The sequence below is a fragment of the Pseudopodoces humilis genome, chromosome 13, assembly GCF_049639895.1.
Source record: "Pseudopodoces humilis isolate 2021_Gansu_Grassland_sample_001 chromosome 13, ASM4963989v1, whole genome shotgun sequence".
Classification (NCBI taxonomy): domain Eukaryota; kingdom Metazoa; phylum Chordata; class Aves; order Passeriformes; family Paridae; genus Pseudopodoces; species Pseudopodoces humilis.
In genome coordinates, this window is record NC_142212.1 from 3,619,884 (window position 1) to 3,633,750 (window position 13,867).

The 13,867-nt window shown below is 41.4% G+C and overlaps 1 protein-coding gene across 6 annotated transcripts in view; it reads right to left on the bottom strand.

Moving 5' to 3' along the window:
• The window catches only part of RAF1 (Raf-1 proto-oncogene, serine/threonine kinase), a 38,252-nt gene that overhangs the window by 20,226 nt on the left and 4,159 nt on the right, over positions 1-13,867 (bottom strand). For all 6 annotated transcript variants that reach the window (XM_014260444.2, XM_014260442.2, XM_088061780.1 and 3 more), the window contains exon 2: positions 7,927-7,982. The gene's annotated coding sequence lies outside the window, so the exon portion shown is untranslated. The remainder of the gene's footprint in view (positions 1-7,926; positions 7,983-13,867) is intronic.

The window sequence follows — 13,867 nt, forward strand, 5'->3', positions numbered from 1 at the left end:
CCCCCAACAATCCCACCCTGGGCATCCCTGGGAGCCCCTGGAGCTCTGGCAGCCCCGGGCCCATGCCCATTCCCTGGGGAGCCTGGGCAGTGCCAGCACCCTCTGGGGTAGAACCTTTCCCTGATATCCAACCTGACCCTCCCCTGTCACGAGAGTCAAGAGCTCTGTAAGAGACCAGCACTACAGTCCTGTAAACCAGAAATGCCACACAAGCATTAGCCCAGACTGTTAAGACTCAACAGGCATTACAATAAAAAGAATTAATTAAAGAATGTATTTTTATCACTGATTTTGAGGCTTTGGTTATTTGGAGTTTTTTTTACTACTACCATAGTGTGAAACAGCAAAAAAATTTCTCAACCCTCACACACACTATGCTCAGTTATATTTCAGCATAAATAAAACCTGGGAGAACTGGGATTGTCCAGCATGGGAAAGAGAAGGTTCCAGGGTGACCCAACTGAAATGCTCCAGTACCTGAAGGGAGCCAACAAGAAAGATGAAGAGTTTTTTACAAAGTATTTACAAGTGAAAGGACATGGGGGAATGGCTTCAAACTGACAGGGAGAGGGTTCAGATGGGATACTTTTGGGAAGAGATTGCTTCCTGTGAGGGTGGGCAGGCCCTGGCACAGGTGCCCAGAGCAGCTGTGGCTGCCCCTGGATCCCTGGCAGTGCCCAAGGCCAGGCTGGACAGGGCTGGGAGCACCTGGGACAGTGGGAGGTGTCCCTGCCATGGCAGGGGTGCCACTGGATGGGCTTTAAGGTCCCTCCCAACCCAAGTAATTTTATGATTTTACAAACATCTTCCAGTGCAAGGACACCAACAACTCCCTCCTCTGCACACTTCCAAACCAGCACACGTTTCTGCAGATGCAGGGACAAAGATAAAGGTATCATTGGATATTTCCCCCAGCTAGCCCAACTGCAATGAAGCTTGAACTCCAAATTATATTCAAACATCTTATTCAAAATTAGGCAAACCAAAGCGTGTACTGAAACCAAACAACCCAATTCAGAACACTCAACACTCCATGACTGAACACTTCTCAGCAGCTGCCCAAGCCTCATTTCACGTGTGGTCCTGCACCTCCTTTGTTGCAAATTATCTGAACCCTCCAATACATTTCCTCATGTTTATGTCAGAGAAAAGCCAACAGTGTTTGTTTCAGTTGAAAAGCTAAAACAATGGAATACTTGGATAAAAAAAGATCTCCACTAATGTTAAGTGTCCATTCTGGGGTGCCCAGAAGGATAAGCTGAATTTCAGAGTGTTTTCCTTCACAGCACAGCTCTGAAAAGCCACAGCAGATTTGCAAATAACTTTGGTCCAGACCTAAACCCAGGTCTGATCAGCAGCCAGAAAGGAAATATAACAACAAAGTTCCAGAGAAATGTTTGGTTTAGGCAAAGTCTTTACATGTAAAGCCCAGAGAAGCAGAACCCTCAGCCTCCAAAGGAACTTCCAGTCAGTTCCTGAATATTTCCTTCACTGACAAGGTACATAGTGACAACATATCCTCACCTGACCTCCTGCCAATCCCTGCCATTCTTCAATCCATCAGCTGGGCAGGTCCAGTTGTCCAAAGGTTCAAAATATTTAAATGTCACTAAGATTGAAACTCCATGCCAAATTATCTAACAGGACTGAGCTACTTGGATTTTTTTTTTTTTTTAAATCTGTGGCACACAAATGACAAGAGTTTTATAATTAATGTAAAAAGGGAATAGGGAGACACTGAGACATTCTGAAAAATGAGAGATAAAATTGAGGAATCCAACCAAGTTCACCACACATAAGCACCTACAACAACTCACAGTTCCTAGGCAGAGGTGAAAAACAAGGTATGTTCAGTTTCAACACCCATACAATGCACATGGTAGCTGAAAGAGTTACTACTGAGATGGCAGCAATAAAAACTGTGATAAACTGTTAAGATAAGAGGGGAAAGATGAAACCCAGAGAGTTTCTCTTAACTTATTCCCCTTAAGGGAAACTCCTTTGTTTCACCTTTCCAGGTAACAGATGAGACTGAAAAAAAAAAAGAGGAGCTCAATTTGATTTTTCTCCTGAGCTGAGCTAAGGAATAACAGAACAGCCTTCAGAACCTCCTTGTCCCCACTGATATAAGTTGACAAAACCCCAAAATTACAGCCTTTATATTTAATATTTTGATACACTGCCAACATTTCCTGAAAAATTCCAGAGAAAGCAGGAAATGACAAAGAATTCAAACTTGCATTTTGACAAAAGATAAGCTTCATAGCCAAAAAGTTACTTCCCTGCTCTGGGGGTATTCTCTCTCCCAAACGCTGCACACTGAAGCACAGCCAACCAGGGAAGAGCTCAGCAATGTATTTTAAGGTTGTTGCACACACAGAAAAACACAGACAGCAACTGCTATCAGCCTTCTGTAGATCCAAAATGTCAGTTCTATCTTTAATTAGGCATTTGCATCTTTCTCTCCGAGGATCTTTGCCTCATTAAGTGCTGGACAGTCACAGAAGTGGGCATGTCTGGTGCAGTCCTCCCCTCCAGCAATGCCCTGCTCCCTCTTTCCATCAGCGGGGTTTTGCCATCTCTTTTGGCTGAGGATTGAGTCCCTGGCAGCCTGGGTTTGCTCACTGATGTTGAGAGTTCTTTTCCTAGAAAATGGATGTACCACACACCATCCTTTAGCTCTCCTTCCTCCCTAACCTGAGGGCTCTGGGTGCTACTGGGGCACTCAGAGAGGAGCCAGCACTGAAGGGAAAACATGAGAACAGAGGTCAGACCTGGCCTGGAGCTGACAAAAACCTGCCAAGTGGCCTTAGGGTGGAGGGGCAGGGGGGAAGAAAGGGAAGTTGAACAGATCTTCAGAGTCTCCTGGGGAGAGACAGGGAATCCCTGCTGGAAAGTTGCTAAACCTGCTCTGGCATCCACTCTACAAGGGCTTGCAGCTGGAAAGGTGCAGCTTGCTGGAGAAACCCAAATTGTCCTGCTGCTGACTCTTGCAGCTATTCAGACAGCCCTCTGAAGATGCCAGAGGTTCCAGGGCCTCAAAAACACCTCTTCACCAGGGCCATGAACAGTCTGGTTGAGAACGCTCAAATTCTGGCAGAGCACAGGCAGCCACGTTCATTTTCAAACCTTATTCCAGATTATTATCATGGAAGAACAGACAGTCAGGAAAGCTGCTGCTTAGGAGCTGATTTCTGAATGACATCTTTCTCCTGCCCTCCAGTGCAAAGAAAACTGGCTTAAAATTTATATAAATATATACAAAACCATCCCCCTGGAACTCCAGCAGCTCACTGCATGCACAGGTATGAGAGAAGAGAATTAATAGGGCACCTAACTGACGAGCTTGGAGCTGACAGAATGTAACATTCAAAGCCACAACCTAATACTGCACACCCACACCCCATTTCTGACTCTTTCAGAGAGCCCTGAACCAGCACAACAGCAGAACAAAGCAGGGAGAACATCTCTGGACACAAGTTTGAGTCCACCTTAACAGGTAATTCATGTGCAGAGCACAGCCCACCCTGCAGTGTCCTGTAACCTGGGCTCTGGCAGCGATTTTATTCCCTCTGGGTATTTTGCTCCAAGCAATAATCGAAGAAAGGCATTTTTACTTACTACACTCATTTACTCCAGCTCCCCCAACATCCACAGCAATTTACTGCCATGTAAAGATATTTTAAACATTGTTCTAAAGAGAAATTTAATTTAAAATAAAGGAGGAAAGATTTTACAATGATGCCTTCATAACTATAGTCTTCTTGGGTTTGTCTCTTCCAGAAAAACTAGCTTTTCTCTCTTTAAATTAATTACAAGCATATTTCTGAATCATAATCATTACCAGATACTGGATTTATGTTTATGCCATGCTCAAATAATCCACTGCCAGCTGGATGTTTTCATGCATATTTCTAAAAATTTTCTTTAAATCTTCCTGCAGCTCATCACTTTCATGAAAATGACTTCAAACAGCCTTTCTCCAACTGACAAACTGCAACAGCAGCATTCAAAGAATATTTTAAGATATTAAAGCATCAGTCCCCTTGTAGATCCAGGACTGCTGGGAAACTGATACTGATTTACTTCATATTAAATATTCAGCCTAAGCAGAAAAATAATGTCATTTACTGCTACAAGTCCCCCAGGACTTCTGCACACTGTGACCAAGATTGCACTTTTCATGAATGCTTTTTGCACACATTACAGATTCTGCTAATGAATCATTGGAACAAGTATTAAACCAAAAGCATGGAACAGCTCTGGAATGTGCACATCTGACAGGAATAAATTCCTGGAGATCAGTCACTCATATACAATCAATACATTCATGTCATTCATTCCAGTTCAAAAGGTATTGGAAATTACTCTGACTTTTTTGTCAGAGCAGGACAAATTGCTGGTCTGAACTGTTAAACATTTCAGTCTCCCACCCTAAGGAATGCCAAAACTGGAACTGAGTTAGGCTGAAAGTTCACATGTTACAAAGCTGAACTCTCACTCCAGAGTTTAGGTACTTTGTCCTTTCTTTCTTTTTTTTGGAACAAACACCCAAAGCTTTTAAAAACACGTCAAAACATTTCCCCTTGCCAACACACACGTGCTGCCATTTTATCCACACAAATTCATGGAATTTCGTGTTTCCTGGAATACACCTACAAAGAACAGCACAGAACAAAGTCCAGAATCCATTTCAAACTGAACCCTTTTGTCAGTAAATAGAAGCTTGAAGCTTAGAAGTAAAGTTTTCATCTCTGACACAAAAAGATCAATGATCCATTTAACTGCAGCCTTTTCTTCTCCCATGCAGTAATTAATTGATCTAATATTGCTTGGGTGACCAGTTATCTAGGGGGAAACCAGAAATTCAAACCAGACAAATCTCTGTTGTAATCTATACCAGTATTTTTTCTAAGTAGCTTTTCAGAGCAGTAAAGGATAAATATGGACCTATTCATGTAGTAATAAATAAAGCTGTGATCGATGGAAATATGAATGCAGGGCATGAGTTTGGATCAGTGTAACAACTCGGGCAGATCCCTCCTACATCTACAAGGTTGATGCTTTTCCTTCATGTGTCCTTCATTTTAAGAGATCAATGCCAAAAAACAAACTCCTCCCTATGACAACCGACAAAAATTAAAAATTAACAGAAGGCAATGTCAGCGTCCAGAAAAAAACCAAACAGAACAAAAAACAACTGAAACAGATGGTTTCTGCCTCTGTTGTTCTGATCTTGGAAGTTTCTTTTCTGCTCTTTTTCTTCATTTATCAAAAGTATTCTGGTTTCAGTCACTACTTCAGCCTTCAGGAAACTTTCCAACAAGTGGGCCCTACACTAAGAAGGACATAAGCAATACAAACTCTCAACCTGCTTTCAGATTTACTCATTTGCAAGATTAATATATTTTTGTACTTAAAAGCTGCTGTCAAGATTCAAACTCTGGCTGGTAAGCACAAACCCAGTCAGACTCCCTGGCTGCAGCAGGCTGTACTTTGGGCTCTGCTTAGCAGGAATTTGTCACCAAAACAATCTGCACCTTTGGCCACCCTGTGCCTGCTCTCTGTTGGCTGTAACAGCTCCAGGCTACTTTTCCCAGCCAATTCCCAGAATATCTGTTTGGTTTGTTCTTTCCGAACAGATCATTCCCATGTCAGTCACCCATTTCCTTCCACCTGGTATTTCTATGAAATTCAAATGTGGAGCTCAAAGTTCCCCCACAAAACCACAATTCTTACATTAGAGAAACAGGAGCACTGAACACCTTGTGTCTAAAAGAGGGATACAGAATCCAAAGCTTTGCCTTTCCCAAAGCAAAAAAACAATCCCAGGTAAAAAGAAAAATGCAGCAGCTGCTTCTCATCAGTCAGAGTATTTTTAAATTGTATTTACTTACAGCTGTAGAGTTTATATAGATTCACAACCAAATTTATGGAATTGCTATTGAAGCACTAGGAAAGGAAAAGGCAAGTAAGGAAAGGGCTCATACGTTTTGTACAAGTTTTGCTTACAAAGCACCACAACTCTGCCATGGAATTGAAGTTCCACTTTTCTTTAGTACAATATTTCATAATTTTTATCTAATGTGCCCTTAACATTATGAAGACTATTAAAGCTGAAGTGATTTTTAAGACGTGCTCCTTTTTTAATTCAGTAAACTCAAACTCATTACTAGAAAAGCAAAGCACTGAACACTGCTTTTTACAGCTGACTGTATCAGAATCACATTATATGACAGTCCTGTCACTCAGACTTCTTGTTTCTGTGCCATAACATTAAATTCTTCTCAGGAGAATCCTTCAAAGGAAGATTTACAGAGAGATCTCTCCAACATGGGCCTTGCACTGCAGACAGAAGTGGGACTACAAGTGTTTTGTCTTTCATGGTCAAAACACTCTGGACAAGTCTTTTTTTCCCCCCCAATCTCTCAAACAAGTGCACCTTCCCAGCCATGTTCCTATTTGCATTCTGCACTTGTTCATGCTCCGATTGTTCCCAGTCTGAAAGCCCCAAACTGTGTTTGCAGTTGCCTGGATCTCATCCACTTTACAGGCAAAGATGAAAAAAGTTACTCAAATGTCAGCAATCCACCAAATGCCCTTCCCACACGAGTTCTCAAGGATTAAACAAAAAAGTGACTGAGAACCTCAGCACAAAGAATGCCTGGCTCTGTCCTCCCTCGGGCATGTGTAGGAAATGCAGCAACACTGAGCACAGCAGCACCGAAAACAGCCCAGATTTCAAGCTTTGAGAGAAGAAACAGCCTGAGGATTATTGAAGAAGCTGCTGAGAGCTGTGCTCATGTCTCACTGTACAGAGAGCCTGCAGGGTGCTGTTCAGCAGCACTGCCAAGCACCAGGCAATGCTGAATTATTTGTACATCCCAAAAGGATGCACTGCCCCAGCCTGTCTCGGAGCCAGGTGTTCCCTGCTATCACTCAGGGCAGCTTTCAGCCAATAAATTGATTTGATGAAATCTGGGCTCTGTGCCAGGCCTGCAGTGCCACGTGGAGGTCAATAACATGATTCCAAGAGCTTGGAAACATCATCCAGACGGGCAGAGGGCAGGGAACAGGGACACAAGCACCGAGCCACACTTGGAAACGGCCTTGAGCAATCTTCTGGAGCAGATAAAACAAAGGACCCTCCCTTGTATTTTATAACAAAATGCACCTGGGAATAGCTGGATATATCCTTCCACAACACAATGCCTGGACAGCTGTAACAACTTCATTTTTTTTGTTTGGATGCATTTGTATTTGCAAAAAAACCTGAATAAAATGGCAAATAGAAACGGAATGTACTTAAAAATTTAAGACTGTATACAACAAAAAATACTTAAGACTATGTCAAACATTTACTGTCCTGACAGCCTCCAAAGAAATTACGCTCTATTTTAACATTATCTTATTAAATACACCCATGAAATTACAGTTCTGGTTTGGGTGGGTTTTTATTTATTTAACAATGTGCCATACCAGCCTTTTTGTTTCAGAGATAGAGTTTGAAGATAATGTCACAGACACAATTTACATTAGGTCTGGATTATTCCCAACAGACCTGCAGTCGTGTGGAAAGGCAAATGCTATTAGGAGAAGACAGGCAAATATCAAGAGCTGAAGTTCTAAACTGAGGAAGGGCTTTTCCCCCACAAAGTAAATACCCAGGGAGACTGACTCAAGTAAGAGCTTAAGTTAAATACACATTTCTGATATAGCAAATCCTGTAACAACTGTAGCTCCTTATTGATTTGGTGGTATTTTTCAAAAAACAGAAAGTGAATTTTAGCAGCAGTGCAAGAATACAAGTACAGAGCTGGGCTGAGCTGAGTTTCCCTTCCTGAAGGAAAGGTCCAGCCATCTCCAAAGAAAGAATGGGGCAGGAGAAGCAGGAAGGGAAAGATAATAAGTGATTTATATTTATACCTTTAGTTTTCCTTTCAGTAAATGAAGTCCTATGACAAAAGGATGAAGCACATCATCTGTGGAAGACAAAAAAACAGAAGATATTTACATTTTAATAGACAAACATATACATGCACTACATACCAAATAAGTAAGAAAAAAATACATCAATGATAAATTATCATCCTTCTACTTTCAGAGTTTTCAGGGTCTTCCAGCCTTTCATTATTTTCTGCAGCATTTCAGTGTAAGGAGACAGAGTGCACAACAACCAAATGTTACCTGGCTCAACAGCATCTCATTCTTATTCCAGAACATCAGAAAAATCTTTTACAGCTAAAAACTCACTGAAGTAAAAATCAATCAGGACTTGAAGACTCCCTTTGCACACCTCAGTTCCTCACTTAGGCACACGCCTTGCTGACTCACAAATGTTGACAAATCTTGGAGACAAAATAAACAAACAGCAACAAACAGCCAAACCTCTGAAGTCTCTCTGTATCTTGCATAATAAAAGGACCAACTGTAAGAGGAAGAATTCCTAGGGAAGCTAAAGAAATCTTGATGGGATCATCCCCCACAAAACTCCAGCTCCACTCCTGGTCTCCAGACCAAGAAGCCTCAGCTTCCTCGTGTCTTTATAAGAAATGCAAGAAAGAAAATCAAGAAGAGATCTTATACTGCCAGCTCACTTTTGGTTAGAGGTATCGTCTCTTCTGGACAGAGCAGATGGGGAAAAAATTAAAATGAATAACTAAAAAGAATCTGCAATGATTTTACCAAGACATCGAACTCTGAAAGATTAACAAGAAACCAGATGAATGCTTTGGGACCTCACCGCGAGCTATTTTCAGTCATCTTAAAAGTCAAATGTACTGATAGTCTGAACTGTGAATTTACCCTGCTTACACCTAGCACACCTGTCTCCAACAAACATTAAGGAATGTGGCATATAAAATACTGTAAATATGCCTTCCATCATGGAAAAAGATAAGCTGGGAGACTGGGGAGAAGGAAGGAATTCTGGTTTTCTCACACCAGAGGAAAAGGTGAGATCTTTAGTTAACCAAATACAAGAGACGACAATGAGTCACTGAGATGGATAATGTTACATGAAAAAAAGGAGAGAAAACTGATGGGGAAATTTCATTTACAGAATGAAAACCCAAAGCATTTTTACAGTAAAATCAGCAAGAAAAAAAAGAAATCTCATGCATAAATCAAGAAGAGACAGCACAGCATAAAACAAGTGTTTTGAGAAGCAGGTGCAGTATTTCTATCTGCCACCAAAGCAATGGTGTAAGAAAGGAAAAATTACTTATTTTTCTTGACAGATAGAGAAAACAAAAAAATCAGTAGGAACATTTGCTAACAGAACTGTCAACAATGAGAGTTTAAGAAATAAGAGTTGCCAAAAGCCCAGCTGTTACTGCAGATGTGAGATTCAATTGAACCTGACTAGAATTGTTCACCTAAGACAATGGCAGAGCAGAGGGAGAATAAAATCCCTGTGTCCTGAAGGAAGTTTCCTCCTTGCTGGGTTTCCACCTGAGCTGCTCTGAGAAGTAGGAGAAGGAGCAAGACCAGCAAGGGCCTGTAACGGGAACGCTGAATTCACACAAATTCATCACTTTGAAGTGTCAAACCATTGCTTTGGAAAGATTCTGCCCCAAATCTACTCCTAAACGCACAAAGAGCCAGGACAAAAGCTTGAGGTTTGGGGTTCAGTGCTGTCAATCACTTCTGAGATGTTTTCTAGAGATGTTGATGGTTTTAGAAACTACACCTTGTATCTGAGATACGGTAATCACAAATGTCAGACATTTCAGCAGTCACACATCTCTACGTGATGTGCCACTTGTGCCACTGAACCCCCCTGTCTCACTGTCAGGGTACTCTTGCTGTTTGCTCCAGTTTCCACTACAAATATTTGGGTAGATACAGCATTTTGTCACTGGCAGTGCTGATAATTTACTCCCAGAAAAAATATTAATTTCCAGTAGTCTGCAAGAATACAAAATAAAATTTAGCCAACATCAGCCCAGCCTTTTGGAAATTAGGACAAAACCTCATACTCCACTTATTCCTGGGCTACACTATTAATCCCCATCTTTAAAACTCACATTGCCTATTTAAAGTCTCCACATGAGAAACTGAGAAAGACACAATAATCAATATACAAAGGAACCCAGAATTTAAAAAAAGACAAACTCTGCCAGACATTAAACATGCAAACACAAGTGAAAGAATCTCTCTTGTAGTCACAGCTACAGTATTATTTGTGCTGACAAGAAAAAATATTTTTCAGTGTAAGACACTTCTAGTGTCAATCTGACCAATTTTATTGAAAGTTTTCTTCAGTGCATACAGCACTTTGTAACAGAAAATTATTCCAGGTACTGTCCTGTAATTCAACATCACAAGGGCAGATCTTACTGGAATAGGTAAAAATAGCAGCAGTGAACATGCCAAAGGACAGTCTTTCCACTACAGGGGCAGTGCTTACATTGCAACATCAGCTGGCTCTCTTTTTATAACCTCACGATTGCCAGTGAGCGAGTTACACAGGCTGCTTAAAAGGCTGGAGAAATCCAAGAGTAAGCTCTGCCCTGTTTCTGAGCTGAAATCAATCCCCTGCATCACTCTGCAATGCTGCAGCACTGTTATTGCCTGTGTAAGCTTTCTACCTGCTCCAAAGCGTTCAGCACAGAGGGATGATGTCACTCAGAATTCAGCACATTTCTTGTCAGATGTCAGCATAAAATTAGAGGCTTGTACACTTTATTGCTCCTTTTGGCTTCAGCACACTGGAAGCTCCTTAATTTACTCCATTCTCTGCCAACCACACGACCCATCCTCTAAAGAACTCCTTTTATCCATTTCTGCAGGCCAACCAGCCTGCAACAACCCCTCCCCAGCACTGAACTCTAAATGGGTTTTTTTTCCACATTTCCACATAAAGATACCAACCATCCCAGCCTGAGCATTCAAACTGTGAGCCCAGCACTCAAACAAAGGCAGAAATGTTGTTTCACCAAAAGAGACTCTGCTCCATAGCCAGCAGCTTGACTTGCAGGTGACCAAAAGTGCTTAGCTTTCTAATTAAAAGGGAAACCTGCACCCTCCCATCTCAACACCACAAACAGGTTCCTGCCTGCTCATCCTCCAGACAAGGATTGATTGGACACAGCTTCCCAAAGTTATTGGAGGCAGATGGAGAGGGAAAAGAAAGCTTGGGAAAGCAGGGAGTCACTGAGCTGGCACAGGTGCTCTCACACTTTTCTGCCTCAATCTAAGAAAAGCTGATTGATCATCAACATATTTACCTCTCCTTAAACCTGCAAGTCCTGCAATAATCAGAGATGTTTGTTATTTGCACACGGTAGCCCCAGTACGGTGTGTTTATTTTAAAAACCAAGCATCATTATGCAAATTCAAGAGTGAAGAGTTTAGACACTTTTGCCAAGCTTTTAATCCATGAATTTTGTAACACAAGGTCCACCAAAAAAGAAAAACCCCAAACACATCAAATTACAACAGAAATACATAATAAATGCAAAAACATTTTAACGGAGTTATGCAATTAATTAGATCTGAAGGAATTCAATTTCTATCAGAAATCATCAAAATAAGGAAAATACTAACCCAACAGTAGTCTTGGAATTAACAATTACTAGATAAATTCTGAACTTCAGGAATTGGAAAAAAAGATCTTCTTGACTGTGAAGGTGGAGTCACATCCTGTGCCACAAATATGAGCAACTTTCAGAGAAACTTTAGAACAAGGTTTCTAAAGTGAAGTTTAAACAACCCCAAGTTCCCATGTATCAAAATACACCTTTCCAAGTGAAAGTTGCAGAGCTAATTACAGGCACTCTTGCTTCCACATTAAGTGGAATTAAAATCCACTTTACTTTCTCTTTCACAAGAAACTTTTAATAGTGTACTTTCTATGGTAATGATTTGGAAACAATATAAATAGCATTTTTTGGGTAGCAATAAATTAGGAATTTAAAAAAAAATTAAAGTATTATTAACCAGCATTTTTTTCTTCCCAGCAACACTTCCAGTCTAATGGTCCCCCCTACATCTGCTCTGAAGGATTGTCTGTCTGTGTTCTTCCATTTCTGCAACAACTCCATGCAAACAAAGGGGAGTACACTCATCTTCACCTGCCTCACCACGATCCTTCAGTTTCACCAAAAAAACTCTTAAGTAAAATCTCATTTTTCTTATACACAAAGAAAATCTGAATGAAGAAAACAGAATGATAATTTAGTCATCTCTGCCACAAGTAGCAAGTGAGTAAAGAGAGCAGCACCTTTTGTCGTGTGCTAATAGACTGAAAAACCACTATAAAATACTGAAAGCTAACACTCTTAAATGGCTGAGGAAGAGGAATATGCAAAAGCCTGCACAAATTACTGGCAGAGCTGACATGGACATACACTGGAAGTAAACTGAAAAACACTACAGAAAAAGAAAAACTGGTCATATGTTAAAACCTTTCAATATATACCTGAAATATTTTCCCCTACAAAAGCATTAGAGACATCTTTCTTGTTCTGCACTATCCTGCATCTCCCTCTTGGTAACCTCTCAGCTCGGCGTTCCAAAAATCCTCACTTTCACAACTCCACCTTGTTCTACGGTGAAAAAATTCATGTAACAGAAGACTCTAACAGGGGCTCAGAGCCATTTCTCAAAGCCTGAACCTCTGAGCCAGTTTAATTAATCTGGTTAACCCCACGCCACACCCAGCTGCGAGTCAGAGAAGCAACCTCCCTCTGCCTGTGAACTAAAAATACATGCACGGCTCAAGTGCTGTCCCGAAACTACGTCTGTCCATCGGAATGCCCCGGCAATTAACGCCCTTTGTCAGCTGCTCTGAGGGGCAAACCCACGGCAGGTACAAAGCGAGAGTCCAACGAAGGTGGAGCAGCGAGGGGAAACAGCAGCACCCAGTAATGGAGAGGCAGCATCTGGAGGGAGAGCGACACGAACGGGGGCTCGGTGGCAGGAGCTGGAGCCACAGGTGCCACCTGCAGATGAGCCCAGCAGACACGGCACAGGCGCCTTCACACACGGCACATGCACAGATGATTTGCAAGGCAATTCTGCAGCTCTTTCGCCTGAAGTAGAACGGCTCTGATTTCACTGTGCTGCTGCATCCAGGATGCGTCTGGAGCAGCACAGGAGAAATGGCAGAGCCGCCGCACCTGCAAACAAACCCTGCGCTGGCCACCCTGCTGTGCCACACAAATCCAGGGTTTTACACAGCTCAATCACGTGGACTGCATCACTTAAAAGCCTGACAATAGGATACTTATGTAAACATGCTCTTTCTTAATGATCAGTTCTAATTCCTAGCTTTTCTCATTTACAAGTGACTCCAGCACTTTGTTTATCCTCATCTGCTGTGTGCACTGCAGCATTTCAGTACACAAGATGACCATATTCTATTAAACTGTAAAAGGTCAGTACACACTGCTGCAATAAAATCAACTTTGTGTAAAACAGATGACATTTATAGTACAAACACAATATTCAAGTCACTAAAGGAATAAACGTGCGCCAGCTGCTTTTCAAAGCAAAAGCGTTGTTTACAAAAAAACAGCACACGCAGCAAGAGCCAGCAGAGCTCGGAGAATTATTCACAGAACTTGGGCCAAAAGAGACTTTCTTTTCAGAAAAAAATAAGAACATCATTAAACATGGGTTACCAATACAGAATAAATTGTATCTACTTCATGTCGTCTCAAAAGCCATGAGCCAGTGCATGCTCATTGCTAAAATACCTTGTTCATTTGTCATAAAGTTAGATTTTTTAGCCAAGTCCCTACTGTTACATCAACTCCTCTTTCAATTAATTTGTAGAGCTGACCAAATGTTTCCACAACTTTATTCAATACAGAGTGGATATATTTCATACCAGAAAATGCCAAAGGGTGTTGCATAAGCA